The 23,643-nt window shown below is 41.4% G+C and overlaps 2 pseudogenes; both read left to right on the forward strand.

The window, feature by feature from the left end:
• Positions 1-1,861: 1,861 nt before the first annotated feature.
• LOC115649385 overlaps positions 1,862-23,643 on the forward strand; it is a 59,948-nt pseudogene continuing 38,166 nt past the window's right edge.
• Positions 16,105-16,275, forward strand: LOC115649541 (annotated as a pseudogene).

The raw sequence follows: 23,643 nt of genomic DNA on the forward strand, positions 1-23,643 counted from the left end.
AGTTCAGAACTAGAGTTTTTGGCCCTGATTCTGCTAGATGTCCATATGAGTAAACTCCAGTTTCCAGACAGAACCCTGGCGCAGGACTGAGGCCTTGCTAACCATCATGAGGGTAGTGTGTGAGTCGCCCATTTGCACTGATATAAAAATATGACTTATCCTTTGGTTAATGGGTCTGATCTTGCAGTGTTGAGCATCATCAGTGCCCAACACCTTTTCAAGAGGTGTCAAACCCTTGCAGGATTGGATCCTAGGAGAAGAAATAACTGGAGAATTTGTGACAAAATTTCTTAAATTGCATACAACTGAATCAGGATATCTGTAATATCGTTAGGAAATGTAGATCTCTGTTTTGTTGCAGTTTAGTAACTATTACATACACTTATTCATGCTTTAAACAGTCACAAAATTTTAGTTGGATTTTATGTTTGCAATTAATTTAAATTTCTTGCTACTCAGGATTTCTGTTCAGAACAAGTGGAGTTCTGCATTCTAAGGGAATACCCATAAAGGGATTGTGTAAAATAGTAGTAAATGTTGTTGATGATCAAAGTAATCAAATTGTTTACATGGTCTATCGCATTCTGTCCTGTTTTCTCCATCAAAGTTAGTGTAGTCCCAACAGTGACCTACAAGGAGAAGGTTAATGTTTAGAAGTCTCACATATATATATACAACATACTGAAGGATGGTAGAATTTAAGATAAATCATTTTAATGTAAAGGAGCAATTCTTGATTTTTCTTCCATATTCCTCTTTGTTTGATGTATATGTGCGAGAGAAGAGGGGAGAAGAGGTTTGTAATTGTGTTTTGTGCTTTGTGAAAACTAACATCTGGATTAATAACTTCCTTCTGGAAGCTGATACCCAAACAGAGAGCTTTCTTTTCAGAAAGATGTCCTAACCCCAGTCACACGACTGCTAATTTGGCTTTTCTCTTAATCTCTGCAGAACTTGCTGAACAGAAGCGAAACTATGCGCATGCTAATAGCTCACTTTCTACAAACTCCCCTCTCTCCCTAAGAGTGTCTGGTGTGCAAAGCAGAGCTGGAACAAAGATACACTAATTATTCTCCATTAATTTGTCTGCTTGAATGGTCCTAAATACCAGAGTGATTAATTAGCACAAGGCAGCCAGGGCAGGATGTCACACCCTTCTCTGCATTTAAGTGTCGGCAAGGTTGTGCTCAAGTGTTGACAACAGCATATCTTTAATTTCTCTAAGAAGGAAAGTTTAGTCAGTACAATTAATTTGAGCTTGGCTAGCTTGCAGGAATAAATATAATGTGGAATAATATTACTGCTTCACAGGCAATTTTTTGCATCCTTAGGGTACAGTAAAACTTTTTGGCAACTCAGTCATTGAATATTGTTTTTCTATAATCGTTTCAATTTGGCTTAATTACTTTTGTGCATTCTGCAGTAAAAAAAAAAGTGGATCATGAAGCAGTTAGAAATTATTATCCTTAATGACTTGAGATGGGGTACAGATGAATGACTAAATGTGAAAGATGAATTAGAGAAGAGACAAATAGACAATGCCAGTACAGTTTTTTGTAGCCTTTTTAATTTAATGCTGTCTCATAGTGACTTTCCTGAGATGCATGTCTATGTCATTTTAAAATTATGGACTGCTTAACCCTCAATAATCCAAGTAAATTAAATCAAAATAACTTAAAATTAAAACCTATCTTGTAATATTTCACCTGAGACGCGGCCTTGCTTTATGCTTTTTCCTGTTTTAATGTACAGTTGCTAAAGGAACAGTTAGCAATACAATCTTCTAAAATTAGCTTCATAATAATATTAAGGATTTTATATATGCATTTATAGACTGAATAAAAACTACTATTCAGCAAAGATGGCTACAGAAAATCAAACGATTGGAGTGGGAAAGTTGCTAACCGTAACACTCAGTTTGCAGATCATTGGTGAGGTATGTGTTTGGTAAGTTGGTTTTTTGGGGGAGGGGAGAAGTGTTGTTTTTTTGGTACTTACCACTTCTTGGAGCATAATGCTCTTTTAAGAGAACAGAGGAAGTGGATGGGGGTCATGCAACAGAGAGGCCTAGATCACTACAACAGGTCTTTGTTATCCCCCATTGCAGCTCCCCTCAAGCCTCAAACAAGCCCCAAAAGGGGCCATTCCAGGAACTGCAGAGAGAGATTCTCCTCTTTGTTCACTGTTGGATGCTATTGTTCTCCTTGTCAATTAATTCCCCGTACGAAATGTTAAGCCATGTTTGTTTTTTCATAGATTGTAGAGCTGGAAGGGACCTTGAGAGGTCATTGAGTCCAGTTCCCTGCCGTCATGGCAGGACCAAATACTGTCTAGACCATCCCTGACAGCCATTTATCTAACCTATGCTTAAACATCTCCAGAGATGGAGATTTCGCAACCTCCCTAGGCAATTTATTCCAGTGTTTAACCACTCTGACAGTTAGGAACTTTTTTCTAATGTCCAACCTAAACTTCCCTTGCTGCAGTTTAAGCCCATTGCTTCTTGTTCTATCATTAGAGGCTAAGGTGAACAAGTTTTCTCCCTCCTCCTGATGACACCCTTTTAGATACCTGAAAACTGCTATCATGTCCCCTGTCAGTCTTCTCTTTTCCAAACTAAATAAACCCAGTTCTTTCAGCCTTCCTTCATAGGTCATGTTCTCTAGACCTTTAATCATTCTTGTTGCTCTTCTCTGGACCCTCTCCAATTTCTCCACATCTTTCTTGAAATGCAGTGCCCAGAACTGGAAACAATACTCCAGTGGAGGCCTAACCAGTGCAGAGTCAAGCGGAAGAATAACTTCTTGTGTCTTGCTCACAACACATCTGTTAATGCATCCCAGAATCATGTTTGCTTTTTTTGCAACAGCATCACACTGTTGACTCATATTTAGCTTGTGGTCCACTATAACCCCTAGATCCCTTTCTGCCGTACTCCTTCCTAGACAGTCTCTTCCCATTCTGTATGTGTGAGATTGATTGTTCCTTCCTAAGTGGAGCACTTTGAATTTGTCTTTGTTAAACTTCATCCTGTTTACCTCAGACCATTCTCCAATTTGTCCAGATCATTTTGAATTATGACCCTATCCTCCAAAGCAGTTGCAATCCTTCACAATTTGGTATCATCTGCAAACTTAATAAGCATACTTTCTATGCCAATATCTAAATCGTTGATGAAGATGTTGTATAGAGCTGGTCCCAAAACAGACCCCTGCGGAACCCCACTCATTATACCTTTCCAGCAGGATTGGGAACCATTAATAACTACTCTCTGAGTATGGTTATCCAGCCAGTTATGCACCCACCTTATATTAGCCCTATTTAAGTTGTATTTGCCTACTTTATTGATAAGAATATCGTGTGAGACCATATCAAATGCCTTACTAAAGTGTAGATATACCACATCCACCACTTCTCCTTTATCCACAAGACTCATTATCCTGTCAAAGAAAGCTATCAGATTGGTTTGACGTGATTTGTTCTTTACAAATCCATGCTCTCTATTCCCTATCACCTTACCACCTTCCAAGTGTTTGCAGATGATTTCCTTAATTACTTGTTCCATTATCTTCCCTGGCACAGAAGTTAAACTAACTGGTCTGTAGCTTCCTGGGTTGTTTTTATTTCCCTTTTTATAGGTGGACTCTATATTTTCCCTTTTCCAGTCTTCTGGAATCTTTCCTGACTCCCATGATTTTCCAAAGATAATAGCTAAAGGCTCAGATACCTCCTCTGGCAGCTCAAATGTACATTTGTACATTATCCTTCAACCAAACCCTCGTGGGAGACTTGCCCCCCTCCCCCCGGCACCCCTTCCCTGACATATTGAAATTGTCAGAATATATTTTATTGCTGATGGGATTTCTTTATTCAGCTGGAGGCGTGCACAGGACCCATCACACAATAATGTGATATTTGGTCAGGGTTTGACCAACTGTGCCTTTAAGCTTTTATTAGTATTGTCTTTATTCATTTATAGAATCCAAAATGTGCTAAGTGCTGTGCAGACAAATTCCTTGCTCCATAAAAGATAGGAGATGGGATGCCATAAAAAGCAGATGATCAAGCAGTAATGTTCTCTGATCAATGCAATTCGTCTTGAGGAGGTCTCTTTCCTCCTGCCCTCACCTATCTCAGTTTCAGTTCTCCTGATTTTTGTCCCATAACAAATAAGTATTATATGCTTGTGCTTATATGCTTAAGCCACCACTTAACCCCATTTTTCTCTTCTAATCACCTCAGATCACGCGTATCTGACCCAGTGAATCAGCAAAGCTACAGGATAAGTATTGTGGCTTCCCCCCAGCTGTCAAGACAGCTTTGTAATTAACTCTTTCAGTCCCACTGGAAGATGAGACAATCAGCACAGTTTTGTATTGGCTGGAGGCTGGTACTATCAGAAAAGTGGATAGCATCCGACATTATAAATTAACAGACCCATTCCCTAACACTCCAAGCTCTTATGAGCCTGTGGACTAAAAACTTTGACAGCTAGCTCTCTTGCAATGAAGAATGGTGCTACCATTCAGGGACTGCACCAACAATGCAGAGGATGATGCTCTTTACACCCTGTTCACCAATAAATAAAAGCGGCACCTGGCAGAGGTCTGTGGAAATAAACATATTGATTCTATATCTGTGGAAGAATTGATACATTGGAGTGTATGGCAATGCACATGTTGATAATTCTGGTACTTCTCTTTTCGATTTCCTAAAAGCTGTTGCCTCTGCAACTGATCCTACTGTTCTCAAGATAGTTGAATTAATGGCTCAGAGGCTCACAAAATGTCTTGACTAGTTGCTCTATGACACAGTCTTAAGTGATTACACAATAAGAGATGGGTTTAATGTCAGATCTTTTCTGAAATATTATCCAGAGGCACTATAGAGGGAACTAAAAAGGGATAGAACTCAACACGGATATGAGAATTTTTTTCTTAGCATTGGCCACAATAAACACAGTGAACTATCATCTGCCCTTGGATACTGTACATGTGGGTCTCTCTTTGATTTTACTGGAAGTCCTATTTGAATAACCAAAGGGAGAATTATAACTAGTGTATTTGCCCAGCAAGAAGTGAAACAATGCAGCCTTCTTTTTGGAAAATAATAATGAAAGAAAGTCAGTATACCTGATGCATTGGAACAGGGATAATGTTACTTTTGTCATGCTGAAAGGTCAGTATCAGTGTTGGCTAAAATACTATGTAAGTGCAAGTCATATGAGTGACTCCTGCCTGAAGGAGACAGACTGTTCTTGGCTTTTGTTTCCTGAACGCCCCCATCCCCGGTCCTTTGTTTCATTCTTCTACTACTTTTTCTCCTCACAGAAATCAAGTGAAGAGTCCTATGTATCAAGAACTCTAGGGCCAAATTCAGTGCAGATCAGTACACAGGATATTAGCAACTGTGACGGGGTCAGGCCAGATGGATACAGGAGAGTGTTAGAAGGCAGATATATTAGTCCCAGATTAAGTAGATCTCTTTTCCCTGGGAAAGGTAACAGAGGCAATTCCAGAACAAACAGGAACTTGCTGGAACCAACTAAGGCAGGCAGGCTAATTAGGACATCTGGAGCCAATTAAGAAGAAACTGCTAGAATCAATTAGGACAGGCTGGCTAATCAGGGCACCCAAGTTAAAAAGGACCTCACAAGAGGCACTAGGAGCTGAAAGTGAGATGATGTATTTCTGGAAGAAAGAGGAGTACAAGCATTATCAGACACTAGGAGAAAGGTCCTGTGGTGAGGATAAAGAAGGTGTTGGGAGGAGGCCAAGGGGAAGTAGCCCAGGGAGTTGCAGCTGTCGCACAGCTGTTCCAGGAGGCACTGTAAATAGCTGCAGTCTACAGGGCCCTGGGCTGGAACCCAGAGTAGAGGGCGGGCCCGGGTTCCCTGCAAACCTCCCAACTCCTGATCAGACACAGGAGGAACTGACCTGGACTGTGGCTTCTACCAGAGGGGAAGGTCTCTGGCTGTTTTCTGACCCACATGGTGAATCTCTGAGGTGAGCAAATCCACCAATAAGCACAGGACCCACCAAGGTAGAGAAGGAACTTTGTCACACAACACAGAACTTGGCTTTGTAAATTGGCTCTTCCCTTCTCTCTCATTGATCATTTAACTATTTCTTCTGAGTATGTGGGATAAATCAAGATAGAATGCAGTTGTTCTGTCGAGTGTCTGAACTACATCCTAACATCCCATGGCTTTAAAAAAAATGTTAATGAAGCACAGTAGTATAGATAATGATAATGATAAGCACAGAGAGAAAAGATAAAGATTAGTACTTGCTTTATAGGTTGTATAATGATGGGCCCAATTCTCTTCTGGTGTAAATTGGTGTCATTACATTGACTTCACTGGAGCTATACTTATCGACAACATCTGACTGATGTTGTGACTCCTGTGAAATCTTAAGAACATAAGAACTGCTACGCTGGGTCAGACCAATAGTCCATCTAGCCCAGTATTCTGTCTCCGATGGTGGCTAGTGCCAGAGCTTCATGGAGAATGTACAGAACAGCTAGAGTGATCCACCCCAATTTCCGATCCTAGCTTCTGGCAATCAGAAGTTTAGGGTTGCCCTGAGCATGGTGTTGCATCCCTGATCACCTTTGCTAATAGTCATTAGATAAGTTAATGGAGAATAGATCCATCACCTTTGCTAATAGTCATTGATGGATCTATTCTCCATTAACTTATCTAATTCTTTTTTTTGAACCCTGTTATGCTTTGGCTATCACAGTATCCCATGGCATTGTTTGTGGGTGGTATGAAAAAGTATTTCCTTTTGTTTATGTTAAAAGTGCTGTTTATTAATTTTATTGGGTGACCTCTTGTTTCTATACTATAAGAAAGGGTAAACAACACTTCCCTATTCACTTTTTCCACATCATCCATAATTTTATAGACTGCTATCATATCCCGCTTAGTTGTCTCAGTTCTAAGATGAACAGCCCTAATCTTTCTAGTCTTTCCTTGTGCCAAAGCTGTTCCATACTCTGATCGTTTTTGTTGCCCTTTTTTGAACCTTTTCTGATTCTATTATACCCTTTTTGAGATGTTGCAACCTGACCGGGACACATTATTCAAGATGTGGGTGCACTTCAGATTTATATAGTGGCATTATACTTTGTTGTATTTTCTATCACTTTCCTAATAGTTTCTAACATTCTATTAGCCTTTTAGACACTGCTACACATTGGATGGACATTTTCAAAGAACTATCCACAGTGATTCCAAGATCTTTCTTAAGTGGTAACAGCTAACTTAGAACCTATCATTTTATAATATAAATGTGGCCCATTATTTTTTCCAGTGTGCATTATTTTTCAGTAATCAATGCTGAATTTCATCTTATACTTTGTTGCCCAGTCACCCAGTTTTGTGCGATCCCTCTCTAATTCTTTGTAGTCAGCTTTGGACTTAACCATAATAATTTAGTATCATGTGCAAGTTTTGTCACGTCACTGTTCACTCCTTTTTCCAGATCATTAATGATTATGAATCTTAGGTTATCATTATTGGAAGATTCATGTTTTATGTTTTAATTGTGAGAGAAAATGTCTGGTATTGTCCTACTAGAGATGGGTGAGAGCCATGAAATTTGGGGCCAAATTGGGATCCAAAGTTTGCAGGCACAACTCTACTTCCCACAAAATGTGTGACAGAGGAAACTATTAATATTCCTTCCTATATATAGCATTTCAGTCATCCTTCCACACAAGAGTAGTTGTTGTTAGTTATTCCTAAAAGGCCCCTACGAAGGTCAGAGCCCTGCTTTGTTAGGGAATGTACACACCTAGAATAGAAAAGTGTCCCAGTCTTGAAGACAGGATAGACCAGGGTCGGCAACCTTTCAGAAGTGCTGTGCCAAGTCTTCATTTATTTGCTTAATTTAAGGTTCCGCGTGCCAGTAATACATTTTAACGTTTTTTAGAAGGCTTCTTTCTATAAGTCTATAATATATAACTAAACTATTGTTGTATGTGAAGTAAATAAGGTTTTTTAAATGTTTAAGAAGCTTCATTTAAAATTAAATTAAAATGCAGAGCCCCCTGGACCGGTGGCCAGGACCCGGGCAGTGTGAGTGCCACTGAAAATCAGCTCAAGTGCCGTCTTTGGCACATGTGCCATAGGCTGCCTACCCCTGAGATAGACCAACAACAAAAACTACAATAGCAACACCAAATTGCATCCAGAATTTGATTTTTAATGTAAAGTCAATGACTGAAATGCATGCAATTCCAATGCTTTACAAGACCAACAAATATAAGTGTTTTAAGGCCCTGCTACTACTTTGTTGTTTATAACATATTTTCACTCAACTTGCAGAATGATTCACCTTTTCTGGGCCAATGCCTGTCTCCAGTCTCTAACAGTACTGAGTTGTATAGGATTTAGTAGCTGTGGGCATGACTCTTCGAAGCACTGAACATCTCTGTAAGAATTCCTTTGGGCGTGAGGATGGTTTTTACTACCATTTACCTTTTGTTTACTAATACTTGTTTTCTAATAATACTTGAAAGATGGGAATTACTTTAATATCCTATTTGTAGAACAGAACCTAGAGTGTTCTTAGCTTTATCAGAGGAACATGTGTATTTTTTATTATTCCAAAGGTTTAATTCTGAGCAATTAGGCTAAGCAAAATTTAACAAGTGATGGGAGGCTACTGGGACACAACAAAATGGGTTCTTCTGGTCTTCTGATTGCTTGATGATGTCATTTCTATAATGCAGAAATGCAGCAGGCTCAGTGTGTTTTCTGCCTCCAGTAAAGCATTTGAGTGAGCTCTTAATTGCCTAATGTACAACCGGCACATGAGCGTTACTTCTTGACAGTGGGGAAGAGGCAGTTTTGATAATGTGTTATTCTTTGTGATATATCTAAAATATAGGCCAATCCTATTTTTATGATGATATTTATAGACTCCTCATGTCACAGAAGTCATTTGGACAGGATTTTATTTACACATGAGGAAGCTTCAGGGAAATATTTAAAAAATCATCAGGTTACAAATACTTATTTGCTGTCCCTGCTGTCCTTTTCTCAACACAAAGACAACGGATAAGGTTTATGAAATATAAATCTACAAGATTGGAGGGTTTTGCATATTCTTACCAATTCCTATAAATAATCCATAATCACAAAACCCAATAGATTTTTTGTTCAAAAGAGGGGCCATGTGAAAGTGAATTTCAAAGATCATGTGTATTTTGAGAAAGGACTACAGTACGGACAAAGAAGCTATGGGGAGGGAGTTTCAAGTGTATTGGATTGTATGGAAGCACATGTGTGGACAAGTGCAAGAGAAATAGATGGAAGAGGGAATGAGGCAGCAGAATTGAGCAACAGTCTAGCAAAACGCCCAAGCATGTGTGTAACTTGAAACACACATGCAGTCCCATATTCCCTTCAAATGGACCATTTGTATGCTTAATGTTCTGCATCTCATTAACTGCTTTGCTGGACTATAGCCTTGGGTAGGTGTGTACCATTGGGAAGATCTGAGCAAATACAGCAAAAAAAGTAGATCTTGAAACATTTTGAAGAATTAAGGTGTCATAAACAGATAGTTAAGGGTTAATGTCTCTTTTACCTGTAAAGGGTTAAGAAGCTCAGTAATCCTGGCTGACACCTGACCAGAGGACCAATAGGGGACCAAAGATACTTTCAAATCTTGGTGGAGGGAAGTCTTTGTTTGTGCTAATTGTTTTGGGGGTTGTTCGCTCTTGGGACTAAGAGGGACCAGACGTCAATCCAGGCTCTCCAAATCTTTCTGAATCAGTCTCTCATGTTTCAAAATTGTAAGTAATAGCCAGGCAAGGCAGATTAGTCTTATTTTTGTTTTCTCAGCTTGTAAATGTCCTTTTTTGCTGAGAGGATTTTACCTCCGTTTGCTGTAACTTTGAACCTAAGGCTAGGGAGGGTTCCTCTGGGCTATATGAATTTGGTTACCCTGTAAAGTATTTTCCATCCTGATTTTACAGAGATGATTTTTACCTTTCTTCTTTAATTAAAAGCTTTCTTTTTAAGAACCTGATTGATTTGTCCTTGTTTTAAGATCCAAGGGGATTGGATCTGGACTCACTAGGGATTGGTGGGGGGAAAGGAGGCGGGATGGTTAATTTCTCCTTGTTTTAAGAACCAAGGGGTTTGGATCTGTGTTCACCAGGGAATTGGTGAAGTCTTTCAAGGCCACCCAGGGAGGGGAGAGTTTTGGGGGGACAGGAAGTGCTCCAGACACTGATTTCTGAATGGTGGCAGTATACCAGATCTAAGCTAGTAATTAAGCTTAGAAGTGTCCATGCAGGTCCCCACATTTGTACCCTAAAGTTTAGAATGGGGAAGGAACCTTGACATAAGGGCCTGATGCAAAGCCCACTGATGTTCATGGGGGTCTATCCATTGACCTCACTGGGCTTTGCCAGGTTGTATACCCACCAATTTCCCTCACAGCTATTTGGAATCCCTTCTGATCAGGTACTCAGTGAGTGAATTTGTATTCAGAAATAGGGAATTATGTATGGAAGAGCCTTGTACATACTAGTGCAAATCTGTGAGAGTACTTGCCAAGGATATTTAGAAAAACTCTTATTTGCATAATATCGTAAATGAATTGAACAATCACAAATATTGCATATAATTTGTGAACAAAAAAATGGAACACCCTGTTTATAAAGTTTAGATCTTCTAATCAGGAAACAGAAACAATATCCCATGACTTAAGTGACCAGATACATAATGCAGTCAGTAAATACTTATTGTTTCTGATTTGATAGCAGAGCCAAAGGCTAAAATTTGCTCATGCAAACTATGGCCCCAACCTTGCAAGGGGCAGACTTCCATGGATTTCATTGGGGGTCCCCATAGGCACAGATCTCTTTGCAGGCCTGGGGCCTGTATGGAAAATTGTGAAGAATGATCAAAATCTTTAAAATTTGATGTCCCGCTTGTGGATATTTTTAAAACAGAAAAAAAGGCTTCTTGCTCTCTTGTACTTAACATAATGATCATTTATACTGATAAGCTAAACTAAAAGGCTGTGGAGTTTTTTGAAAATTTGGTATTCACTTCAGCATGTCAATTTCTCCCCTCACCTTCCCCCCCCCAAAAAAAAGAAAAGAGTGTAGTAACATTTTGACAAAAGTTCTAGTAGAAGCAATTCAGTTATCGGATGAGAAGCCAAATAGAAATGTTCAATAAAGCATGTGTGCATCTGCATAATGGAATAGTCCTTATATTTTACATCTAGTTACATCAGGGTCATGGAAGGTGTTTTATTAGCACAGTCAACAATAATATCGTGATTTTTATTAGTAGGAAAAGACAGAGTGAGAGACTACTAATTATTTTTCAGCCTGAGGGGTATTTTTTCTGAAATGACTGTTAATTTGATCATTGTCGTGCAGTTCACAGATTTACATGAACTTATTTCAGTGTGACACATGGTTAAGAACTTGACTAAGATTTGTTGCTTTATTAATGGTTTTCAGCGAATGTATTAAAAAGTGCTAAGCATGTGGGCGTAGGGATGATATTGATAGTACTCAGAAGGTTGAATCCTTTTGGAAGTAGCTAGCCTGAAGCCCTTTCCAGGTGATATTTTCTTTGTTCATGCAGTGAGATGTTAGGCCTGAAAGAATGAAATAAAATCCAAGTGAAACGAGAATTTGTTGGGTTTGTCTCAGATCTTACTGAAGCAGTGGTGGGCTGGAACAATGTGTATAGTGGGGATGCTGAGAGCCATTGAACAAACTGTAAACCCTGTATATGGTGGAAACTATTTCAAGCCTGGGGATGCTGTTCCACCTCGGCACTCCTTGTTCCAGCACTTATGCACTGAAGTGGTTTTTCTAGAAGTATTTTTTTTCCTAAGCAGGAGCCTGCAGATCTAGGAATCAATAATTTTTTAGGTAATGTTGTAATCAATAAATTCTTCTTAAGTGTTTGTTTACATATGCATTTCAGTATAAACAAAATCTTAATCAACTGGCCACAAGATACAGGAAAATATCCTTGGGATATGTCACAGCTTTTCAGACAACACTTCAGTATTTTCCAACCTAAGCTGTTTCCCTCCTTTCAATCTGCATAGACATAGTTCCATCAATCCTGCAGGCAGTTACATGTGCAATGTGTATGATGTTTTCATTCTGAATGGCCTTCAGTGTAGACTGAGAGATTGCAAAACAAAAAGGAACAAAACTAAAGTCTCCATAATGGCAAACAGTGACTTTTTAGTCAGATGCTGCATTAACTGTTCCTCACAAAGTGGCAGCTTCCTCTACATTTATAAGTTGCACTTTCACAATAAAAAGATTACACTGCAGTACTTGAATTGAAAAATACTGTTTTATCTTTTTTTAATGCAAATATTTGTAATCAAAATATTATAAATGAGCACTGCACACATTATATTCTGTAAAACCGGCAAAGAGTTCTGTGGCACCTTATAGACTAACAAACGTATTGGAGCACGAGCTTTTGTGGGTGAATACCCACTTTGTCGGATGCATCGACATTTGTTAGTCTATAAGGTGCCACGGAACTCTTTGCCACTTTTATAGATCCAGACTAACACGGCTACCCCTCTGATATTATATTCTGTGTTGTACATGAAATCAAAATGTAACCCTTCTGCCCCTCTGAGTTGGCAGCAACAAGGGCCGGGTTCTGTGTCCAGGGATTCTGTTTCAACAAGACAATGCAAAACTGGCTCAAGCCCCGACCCAGTGACCTGGGACAATTACATACCACCCTTCTGGGTGCCTCTAGGAGGCAATACTTCCCCACTCGCAAGCACGGAGTCTGAGTGTAGCAAAATTCTTTTAATAAAGGAGAGAAACAATGCGGCATCACGTTGGAGAAACACCACAAATAGGATTATAACACAAACCATAAGCAAAAACCCACCTCCAAATTACGTTTGGCAATGTCCTTTCCTCCTTAAGGTCTTAAGTCCTATCACCCCAAAGTTCAACAACCCGAAAGTCTCTGGTCAGTGCCACCCCAAAGTTCAAAAGTTTATCTGCAGAGTTTTACACTTCCAACCTGGGTGGAAATAGGGGGAGGCACACACAGGGTGTTAAGGGGCACCTTACGTGGGCCAAGGCCAACTACTCTGCCTTTCCGTGGAGTTCTGCTGCAGCCTTCACCACGGACCAGCTCCACTACACCAGCTGTACCGCTCCTCCAGCTGACCTGCGAGCCACTCCAGCCGTCCCCGCAAACCGCTCCACTCTGCTCACTGTTCCATGGGCTGCTCCAAGATGCTGCAAACTGCTCCGCTCTGTCAGCTGCTTAGCGATAGATCTTCAGGCTCCCCCACTAGTTAACACAATATTCAGTGATCTCAGATCAGCTCAATAAGCTTAGCTTAGCTCTTTTAGTGATTTCAGCTTATAGTAGGGGAGCCCTAGTGCTAGTGTACCATTGGCTCAAAGTGAATTCAGTTCAGCAGCCTCTAGATGGACTCCTAATGGAATCAAAATTAGCTCTACTCTTCAACAGTGGAGAGAGGAGGATGTGCAATTGGTGTTTCAGGCCCATACCATCAGGTACACACACCAGTCCCCAATCTCTCTCATTTCAATGGGTTTTTCCACCCATGTACCTTGTGTAGCAAGTGCTACTTAACTGATATTGAGATGTCCCTGTCATAAAGCAGTCTCATAATTCCTCATTCACATAATCAGGGTGACAAAACTTTATTCCTTCTGCCCCAATAACAAAGAAATTGGGGATCCCAGAGCTGTCAAAACAACCATCCCAGGCTGCCGTGGGCTATGCTAGGTGGGGTGGGTGTGCCAATGCAAATACCTGAAATTCCTTTCCACACTCCCCATAATTCACCACCAGATATCAGGGTAGAGCTCATCCTGACTCTGCTTACATCATATTTGAAAATATAGAAAAACATCCAATATATTAATAATGAATTTAAATTGGTATTTTATTAGTGTTTAACAATGCCGTTAAAACTGCTATTAATCACAACTATTTTTTTTAATCTCATAATTAATTGTGATTTAAAAAAAAAAATCATTTGACAGACCAAGTATAAAGCTCAGCAGCTGAGAGAGGAAGGGGACTGCAGAGGGACAGAGATTCCAGTCGCTGTTAGAGTGAGAGAAGACAAGGTAGGAAGTAGCTGAAGAATACAGCATTAAGGGATAGGACTGTGCAGACCTTGACTGCTTGTTGTAGGATCTCTGGCCTGGACCCCAGTGTAGAGGGTGGGCCTGGGTTCCCCTCCCAGGCACTAGGGAAGAGGCACCATTAAGGGGCAGTGAAAGAGAAGACTGTTGGTGACAGTGGGTCCTGAGAGACTTTGATGCATGCAATTTTTCCCCAAAAGGGGAACCCCCCCAGTGACCTGGCTGGAGGGCCCAGCCATGAAGCAGGAGCAGTTGCATCCTGAGAGGGCTAGACTGGGTGAGTGACTGAGTGCAACTGCAGGATGGGGTGTTGGCCTGGCAGAGCTAGTCCCCAGATGTGGCCAGAAAGAGGTGTGCCAGCAGTGAGTAGAACACCCTGTCACGGGCAAAAAGAACTCAGTAGTGGTTGCCCTAAGCAGTTGCATTAATGTTCTTTTGGGATGTCAAGCTAAGTCTCCAAAAACTGACCTAAGTGACCAGTCTAAGGTAACACTATGAGTAGGGCCCTACCAAAGTCACAGCTATGAAAAATGTGTCATGGACCATGAAATCTCTCTTTAGGGTAAAAGCACACAAAAGACCAGGAGTGGCTGCTGACTGAGGGCCCAGCTCTGCAGACAGCAGCACAGAAGTAAGTGTTGCAATACTGTACCATGCCATCCTTACTTCTGCATTGCTGCTGGCAGTGGCTCTGCTTTCAGAGCTGGGTTCCCAGCCAGCAGCTGCCACTCTCCAGCTGCCCAGCTCTGAAGGGTAGCAGAAGTAAGGGTAGCAGTACCAAACCTCCCCCTATAGTAATCTTGCGATCCACAACAACTCTTTTTTGGGTCAGGACCCCTACAATTACAACACTGTGAAATTTCTGATTTAAATAGCTGAAATCCATGAAATTTATGACTTTTAACAATCCCATGACTGTGAAATTGACCAAAATTGACTGTAAATTTGGTAGGGCCCTATGAGTCAGTGAAGGATGTCTTTACACCCAGTTCTTTACTCTGGTTATTAAACTAAGCTATCCTCTATAGCAGGGATTGTTATAGTTCCCATTACACAATCAAACATAAGTTCTTCCCTGATAAATAATTTCCTAAATAGCAAGGGCCCTAGTGGACTTTATGTAGACACTTGTTGTTCTTTCCTTCTTTGTTTATAGAAAACTTTGCTTGGGTCATATGTGAACTACATACCCAGAGATTTGGACTGCATTATTTTTAAGGCATTTGTTCACCAGTGAGATCAGTACTCTGGTATATTTATCATATTTCACTCTTGGTAACATTTCCCTTCACTCTAAGGGTACATTTACATTGCAGCTGGGAATATGCTTCCCAGCTTGGGTACATAGATATGCACTAGCTCTGGTTGAGCTAGCACACTAAAAGTAACCAGGTAGCCGACAGTAGTGTAAATAGCGGCTTGATAGCTAGCCCAAGCTGGTGCCCATACTATCTTTGGCTACACTGCTACTTCTAGCATGCTAGCTTGAGCAGAGCTAGTGCATGTCTATCTAGTCGAGCTGGGAAACACCCTCCAAGCTGCAGCGTATGCATGCCCTAATTTTCTTTGTACATAGTAGTAAAGGCTAAGGCTCTTATTTCAGAAACAAAACAGTGTAAAAGTGCTTTTTTTTTTCATCACTTGCATGTTCAGCTTTTATCACTTTGCTCTAAGCCTATCAAATAAGCATCACAAGTTCAACTAATGGACAGGTATTCTGGGGACCACAGAGAAATGCTGAAGGACTACCTCTAAAAATGTAACCACAAGTCTTTAACATCTCTATGCCCAATAGCTGTAGCCCTTCAACACTTCATAGGATTGAAATCCCATTTTTAAATGCTATTAAATAAACTTCATAACTGCATCGTCTATCTTTTGAAGACATTCTTATAATTGAGATTAATATTGTTCTTGTAACATGAAAAATGCTTTGCAATGATTTTAGTAGTGGCAGAATCATAGCCAATGAGGTTAATCTGAGGTGTGATTATTGCTAGTTGAAATATTTAGCTTTTTTATGTACAAAGAACATACAAGTGGAAGTGAATCATGGGAAATACATGGCTTTTAAATGGACCTGCTTCTTCATTTTTGAAAGCATCATGGATACGTAAAATGTGCACAACATAAAACCCTGCAGCTTTAACTTAGAAATAAAGAATACAAAGATGGGCCTGACCTGTAAGTTAGATCTGAACTTTCTTGTTCTTCTCAATTGTTCAGATCTAGGGCTTGAGGTCAACCCATGATAGCAATGTAACCGATGTGCATATTGCTACTTGCCCAACGGTACCTTTGATACTATCACTACTTCCTTAGCTTTAGGATAAAATACACTGTAGTTCTATATTTTTTCATACTGAAGCATTGGATTTCAATCACCTATGCTACGCACTAGTTTGGAAATGGAGGGAATAAACTAGATCAATTAAGCACTTTTGGCAAACGCTGCTCTCTCTCCGGGGGGTGTGGTTGGCCCTTGATGCAGGAAAAGAGGATTTTGGGAGCCTGTTCAGGAATCCCCATCACCTGTACACTAACAGCATAGTGATTTCCAGCCATGATGGCTATGCAGTCTTATTTAGGAGAAGGTAGGATTGGAGGTGGGGGAGGGGGAAATGAGGGGTTATTTGGAGCATGTGCAGTAGTTCTATAACAGTGTAGATCCACTGGCCATTACTTCCATTCTCCTGCAAAGGACAGTTGCACCTCTAATGCTTTAAATTAAATAGAAACTGAGTTTCCCTTTTTGAAGGAGAAAGCAAATGTGTGGTGCTGTGAAAGTGTCACCACTGGTTAATGAGTTGAGCTGAGCAAAAGTTTTCTGGTTTTCACGTCACTAACCTTCCAGAAAGGAGGATCAACTTTACAAAACTTTAAAAGATGCATTTCTGTGCATGATATTTCTTACTATTTGGATGTTTCTAAAATCTAGAAGTAGACTTTTTTTTTAATTCACACTTTTGAAAAAACTTTCACAAAAAAAATTGATGGTGGTATCCATATAAAGCTTTATGGTTTAGAGGATTAAGTACAGTCCTGTAAATCAGGAGGCTCTGATTTTTGCTCCCACTTTGCCACCAAATGAGCCTCAGCAATGCTTTGCACTATTTAACATTATTTAATTATGCTACCCAACAATCACTCTGCACACGTTAAGTAGGTCTCATAACTCGCCTGTGGTAGGAAGTGGGTAAAATACCACTGCCCTTTGATAACCTTCTGAGTCTTATTTTCACTGTTAAGTGACATGGCCAAACTACCAAACAAATAGTTTGAACCAAGATTATAATCCAAGATCGTTGTCTCTAAATCCTATGCTTCATCCATTCAACTACAGTACCTCCCAAAGCAAGATGAGTTTCTTATTTTCATCTGGGAGTATGCAGAAGGGACTGTGAACACTCAATTTGAGATGCCCTGGAATTTGGAGTAACTTTCAGAGCTGGGGATAGGTGCTTCAAGTGTTGTTAAAATCCAACCTCTGATCTAGGCACCCAAGCTTCCCTGGCTTCTTGTTTCTTCCAGCAGGATAATCATACTCAGGCATAGTAACTAATGGGAAAGTTCTGTGCCAGGGAAATTTAAAAGGAGGAAGATGCACAGGCAAAACAAGTATCACTTTTTGGCATACTGTAATATTATAGAATTTTCATAACTGGGCAGTATTAATGTTCTAAAATCTTCAGCCTCTGATCTAGACTCAAACTGTCTACTGGCTTTGACTCCAGCTGCATGCTGAGATGCTGGGATTTTCCTAAAATAACTATCACAGTAGAAACTGGTACCCAGCGGCTGCTGGGTTCACCTGTTGCTAAATGTGAAAGTATTCTCCCATGACTGGGCCCTAATCCCTGGGACAGGGAATGGTAAAGAATACTGTTGGTGAAACAGGCACATAGTAAGGACAATCTCATGTTGTGATACACACACAAACATTGCAACTCTAACTAGAGAACACCATATCTAGTGAACTCCTTTCAATATTTCCCTGCAGATTACCAATCAGCTCTGAATGCACATGATGTAGTTGTACTTCAACCACCTATGAACTCCGGTTGTTTAAAAGAATGCTGGCAGCCAGTGTCATGGCAGAATTTAGCGGAGCATGAACCTCAGTGAGGGCCAAGAACATGCTTATGTCAACTGTGAAGACAGTACTAAGATCACAGAGAAAACTAATAGCTGGGATACAGTGATTGGAGAACTTTTTCTTTCCAAGCACTGCCACATATCCATGCATAGTAGCTGCAACTGGACACAACTATGGTGACCCCCCACACCTATCACTCAAATGTAAGTAGAAGAAAAAGTAGTCAACCTTCCTACTTGTCTATGACTAGTAGAATATGTAAGCATGGTAAGGTATGTAAGTGGTGATAATTCTGGTGTTTCCCCATTTAAATTATTAGGAAAACCTCTGGTACACAGTATCTATATCAATTTCTCCCTGTGATTTAATAGCTATTTCCCTGGCCCTCTATGAACTAATCAAACTGAAAATCACCATATGACATTGAATGTAGCAAAATGTTTTCTTTATTCTAGAAAGATTAAAGATATTATGTTTGAACCAATTAGCATGTGTGACAAAACTGGAACATAAGAACGGCCATACTGGCTCAGATCAAAGGTTCATCTAGCCCAGTATCCTGTCTTCTGATGATGACTAATGCCAGGTGCTGCAGAGGGAATGAACAGAACAGGTAATTATCCATCACCCATTCTCAACTTCTGGCAAACCAAGGGTAGGAACATCATCCCTGCCCATCCTGGCTAATGTCCATTGATGGACCTATCCTCCATGAACTTATCTAGTTCTTTTTTGAACCCTGTTATAGTCTTGGCCTTCACAACATTCCCTGGCAATGAGTTCCAAACGTTGACTGTGTGTTGTGTGAAAAAATACTTCCTTTTGTTTGTTTTTAAACCTGATTTAATTTGATGATCCTAATTCTTGTGTTATGAGAAGGAGTAAATAACACTTCCTTATTTATGTTCTCTAACCCAGTCATGATTTTATAGACTTCTATCATATTGCTTTTTAGTCATCTCTTTTTTCCAATCTGAAAAGTCCCAGTTTTATTAATCTCTCCTGTCATAAACAAATAGTTAAGGGTTAATGTCTCTTTTACCTGTAAAGGATTAAGAAGCTCAGTAAACCTGGCTGACACCTGACCAGAGGACCAATCGGGGGACAAGATACTTTCAAATCTTGGTGGAGGGAAGTCTTTGTTTGTGCTTTTTGTTTTGTTCACTGTTCGCTCTTGGGGCTAAGAGGGACCAGACGTGCACCCCAGGTTTCTCCAATCTTTCAGAAACAGTCTCTCATGTTCAAAATAGTAAGTACTAGCTAGAAAAGGCAGATTAGTCTTATGTTTGTTTTCTTAACTTGTGAATGTGTATTTTGCTGGAAGGATTTTTGCCTCTGTTTGCTGTAACTTGAATCTCAGGCTGGGAGAGGGAAGTCCCTCTAGTCTATATGAGCTGAATACCCTGTAAACATTTTCCATCCTGATTTTACAGAGATAATTTTTACTTTTTCTTTCTTTAATTAAAAGCTTTCTTTTTTAAGAAACTGATTGATTTTCCCCCCCTTGTTTAAGACCCAAGGGGATTGGGTCTGAACTCACCAGGAATTGGTGGGAGGAAAAAAAAGGAAGGGAAGGTTTGTATCAGTGTAGCCTCTCAGGGTAACCCAGAGAGGGGGAAAGGAGGGGAGATGGTTTATTTCTCCTGGTTTTAAGACCCAAGGGGTTTGGGTCTTGGGTTCCCCAGGGAAAGTTTTGGGGGAACAGAAAGTGTGCCTGTCAAACCTTAGTCCCAGATTTGGACCTTAGTGTCCAAAATATGGGGGTTAGCATGAAAACCTCCAAGCTTAGTTACCAGCTTGGACTTGGTACTGCTGCCACCACCCAAAAGATTAGTGTTTTGGGGCACTCTGGTCCCCCTGAAAAACCTTCCCTGGGGACCCCAAGACCCAAATCCCTTGAGTCTCACAACAAAGGGAAATAATCCTTTTTCCCTTCCCCCCTCCAGGTGCTCCTGGAGAGATACACAGAAGCAACCTCCGTGAATCTAAGCAGAGGGAATCCACCCTCTGTAATTCCAGTCCTGGAAACAGCACTTTCCTCTTCACCCAGAGACAATGCAAAGTCAGGCGAACAAATCCAACACACACAGACCTCCCTCTGACTTCTTCCTCCCACCAATTCCCTGGTGAGTACAGACTCAATTTCCCTGAAGTTTCCCAGTAAAGAAAACTCCAACAGATCTTAAAAAGAAAGCTTTATATAAAAAGAAAGAAAAAATACATACAAATGGTCTCTCTGTATTAAGGTGACAAATACAGGGTCAATTGCTTAAAATAATATTGAATAAACAGCCTTATTAAAAAAGAATACAAATCAAAGCACTCCAGCAACTATAGACATGTAAATACAAAAGAAACAAACTCTTTGGTACTCACAACTTGGAAACAGAAGATTAGAAAGCAGAAACTACTTCTCCAAAGCTCAGAGAAAAGCAGCCAGACAGAAAACGATGACTCAGAGACAAACTTCCCTCCACCCAGAGTTGAAAAAATCCGGTTTCCTGATTGGTCCTCTGGTCAGGTGCTTCAGGTGAAAGAGACATTAACCCTTAGCTATCTGTTTATGACATGCCCCCCAAATTGCAGACAGTGGGGAAGCTCACTGGCGGCGATTTCCTCCTAGAACTTTAAAATAAACAGATTAATACAACACATGCACCTTTACATATACCACTAAGTATATAACTAACAGACCTCTACATTTTAAGAACACTGTTCAACTACTGGATTCTGGGAAACTCTCACGGGAGAGTGCATCAGCTACTTTGTTAGAAGCTCCTGAGATGTGCTGAATTTCAAAATCAAAATCTTGGAGAGCTAAACTCCAACGAAGAAGTTTCTTGTTGTTCCCCTTGGCGGTCTGAAGCCACTTTAGCGTAGCATGATCAGTTTGTAGCTGGAACCGCCGTCCCCAAACATATGGGCGTAGCTTTTCCAGGGCGTACACAATGGCATAGCATTCCTTTTCACTGACTGACCAGTGACTTTCCCTCTCAGACAGTTTCTTGCTGAGAAACACGACAGGATGGAAGTTGTGATCTGTTGCTTCCTGCATGAGCACTGCTCCTATACCACGCTCAGATGCATCCGTGGTTACTAGGAATGGCTTGTCAAAGTCCGGGGCCCTGAGTACAGGGTCAGACACGAGCGTTGCCTTAAGTTGGGTAAAGGCCTTTTGACACTCATCAGTCCACTTAACTGCATTTGGCTGGGTCTTTTTGGTCAGGTCGGTCAGTGGGGCAGCGATTTGGCTGTAGTGTGGTACAAATCTCCTGTAGTATCCGGCCAAGCCTAAGAAGAATTGGACCTGCTTCTTGGACCGTGGGACAGGCCACTTTTGGATAGCATCCACCTTGGCCTGTAGGGGGTTTATGGTTCCTCGACCCACCTGGTGCCCCAGGTAAGTCACTCTGTTTTGGCCTATTTGACACTTTTTGGCCTTAACAGTTAGTCCGGCCTGCCTGATGCACTCAAAGACCTTTTCCAGGTGTAGCAGGTGTTCGGGCCAGGAGTCTGAAAAAATGGCCATATCATCGAGGTAGGCAACTGCAAATTCTCCCAGTCCTGCTAGTAGACCATCTACCAGCCTCTGGAAGGTGGCGGGTGCATTTCGAAGGCCGAAAGGAAGGACATTGAATTCATACACCCCCGCATGGGTGACGAATGCTGACCTCTCCTTGGCAGGTTCATCTAGCGGTACTTGCCAGTACCCCTTGGTTAAGTCTATTGTAGAGATGAACTGGGCACGTCCCAACTTCTCCAATAGCTCATCGGTGCGTGGCATTGGATAGTTGTCCAGACGAGTTACCGCATTTAGATTACGGTAGTCCACGCAAAAGCGTATTTCCCCATCTGGTTTGGGTACCAGAACCACTGGAGATGCCCATGCACTGGTAGATGAGCGGATTATACCCATCTGTAGCATGTTCTGGATCTCCCGTTCTATAGCAGCTTGGGCATGAGGAGACACCCAGTAGGGTTGGGTTCTAATGGGGTGAGCATTACCTGTGTCAATGGAGTGGTATGCCCGTTCAGTCCGTCCTGGGGTGGCTGAGAACAATGGGGCGAAGCTAGTGCACAGCTCCTTGATTTGTCGCCGCTGCAGACGTTCCAGGGTGGTTGAGAGGTTCACCTCTTCCACGCCACCGTCTTTTTTCCCGTCGTAGTAGACACCGTCAGGCCACTCAGCATCATCTCCCTGGACTGTAAACTGACAAACCTGTAAGTCTCTGGAATAGAAAGGCTTGAGAGAATTAACATGGTACACTCTAGGCTTTAGTGAGGAATTAGGAAATGCTATGAGGTAGTTTACAGTTCCCAGGCGCTCTTGGACCGTGAATGGCCCTTCCCATGATGCTTCCATCTTATGGGCCTGTTGCGCCTTCAAGACCATAACCTGGTCTCCTACCTTGAAGGAATGTTCTCTGGCATGTCTGTCATACCAGGCCTTTTGCTCTTCCTGAGCATCCTTTAGGTTCTCTCTAGCAAGGGCTAAAGAGTGTCGGAGGGGGCTTTGTAGGTTGCTTACAAAGTCCAGAATGTTAGTTCCTGGAGAAGGCGTAAACCCCTCCCATTGCTGCTTCACCAATTGTAATGGCCCCTTAACCTCGTGACCATACACAAGTTCAAACGGTGAAAACCCTAAACTGGGATGTGGTACAGCCCTGTATGCAAACAGCAACTGCTGCAACACTAGGTCCCAAGTATTGGAGAATTCGTTGATGAATTTTCGTATCATGGCCCCCAAAGTTCCATTGAATCTTTCCACCAGGCCATTGGTTTGATGGTGGTATGGGGTGGCAACCAAGTGATTCATCCCATGAGTTTCCCACAGTTTTTCCATGGTCCCTGCCAGGAAATTAGACCCTGAATCTGTAAGGATGTCGGCGGGCCAACCTACCCTGGCAAAGATGTCTGTTAGGGCCAGGCACAGTGTTAGCCCTGGTATTGCCTAGAGCTACTGCTTCCGGCCATCGGGTAGCAAAGTCCACTAAAGTCAGTACGTACTGCTTTCCTCTGGGCGTCTTTTTTGGGAAAGGGCCCAGAATATCCACAGCTACTTGCTGAAATGGGACCTCAATTATGGGGAGTGGCTGGAGAGGGGCCTTGACCTGGTCTTGAGGCTTTCCCACTCTTTGGCATACCTCACAAGACCGGACATACTTGGCAACGTCCTTGCCCATCCCCTCCCAGTGGAAGGACTTCCCCAACCGGTCCTTGGTTCTGTTCACCCCAGCATGGCCACTGGGATGATCATGGGCTAAGCTTAAGAGCTTCCCCCGGTACTTAGTTGGAACCACCAACTGTTTTTGCGGCTGCCATTCTTCCTGGTGTCCACCAGAAAGAATTTCCTTGTATAAAAGTCCTTGGTCTATAACAAACCG

This window comes from Gopherus evgoodei, chromosome 3 (assembly GCF_007399415.2).
Source record: "Gopherus evgoodei ecotype Sinaloan lineage chromosome 3, rGopEvg1_v1.p, whole genome shotgun sequence".
Taxonomy (NCBI): Eukaryota; Metazoa; Chordata; order Testudines; family Testudinidae; genus Gopherus; species Gopherus evgoodei.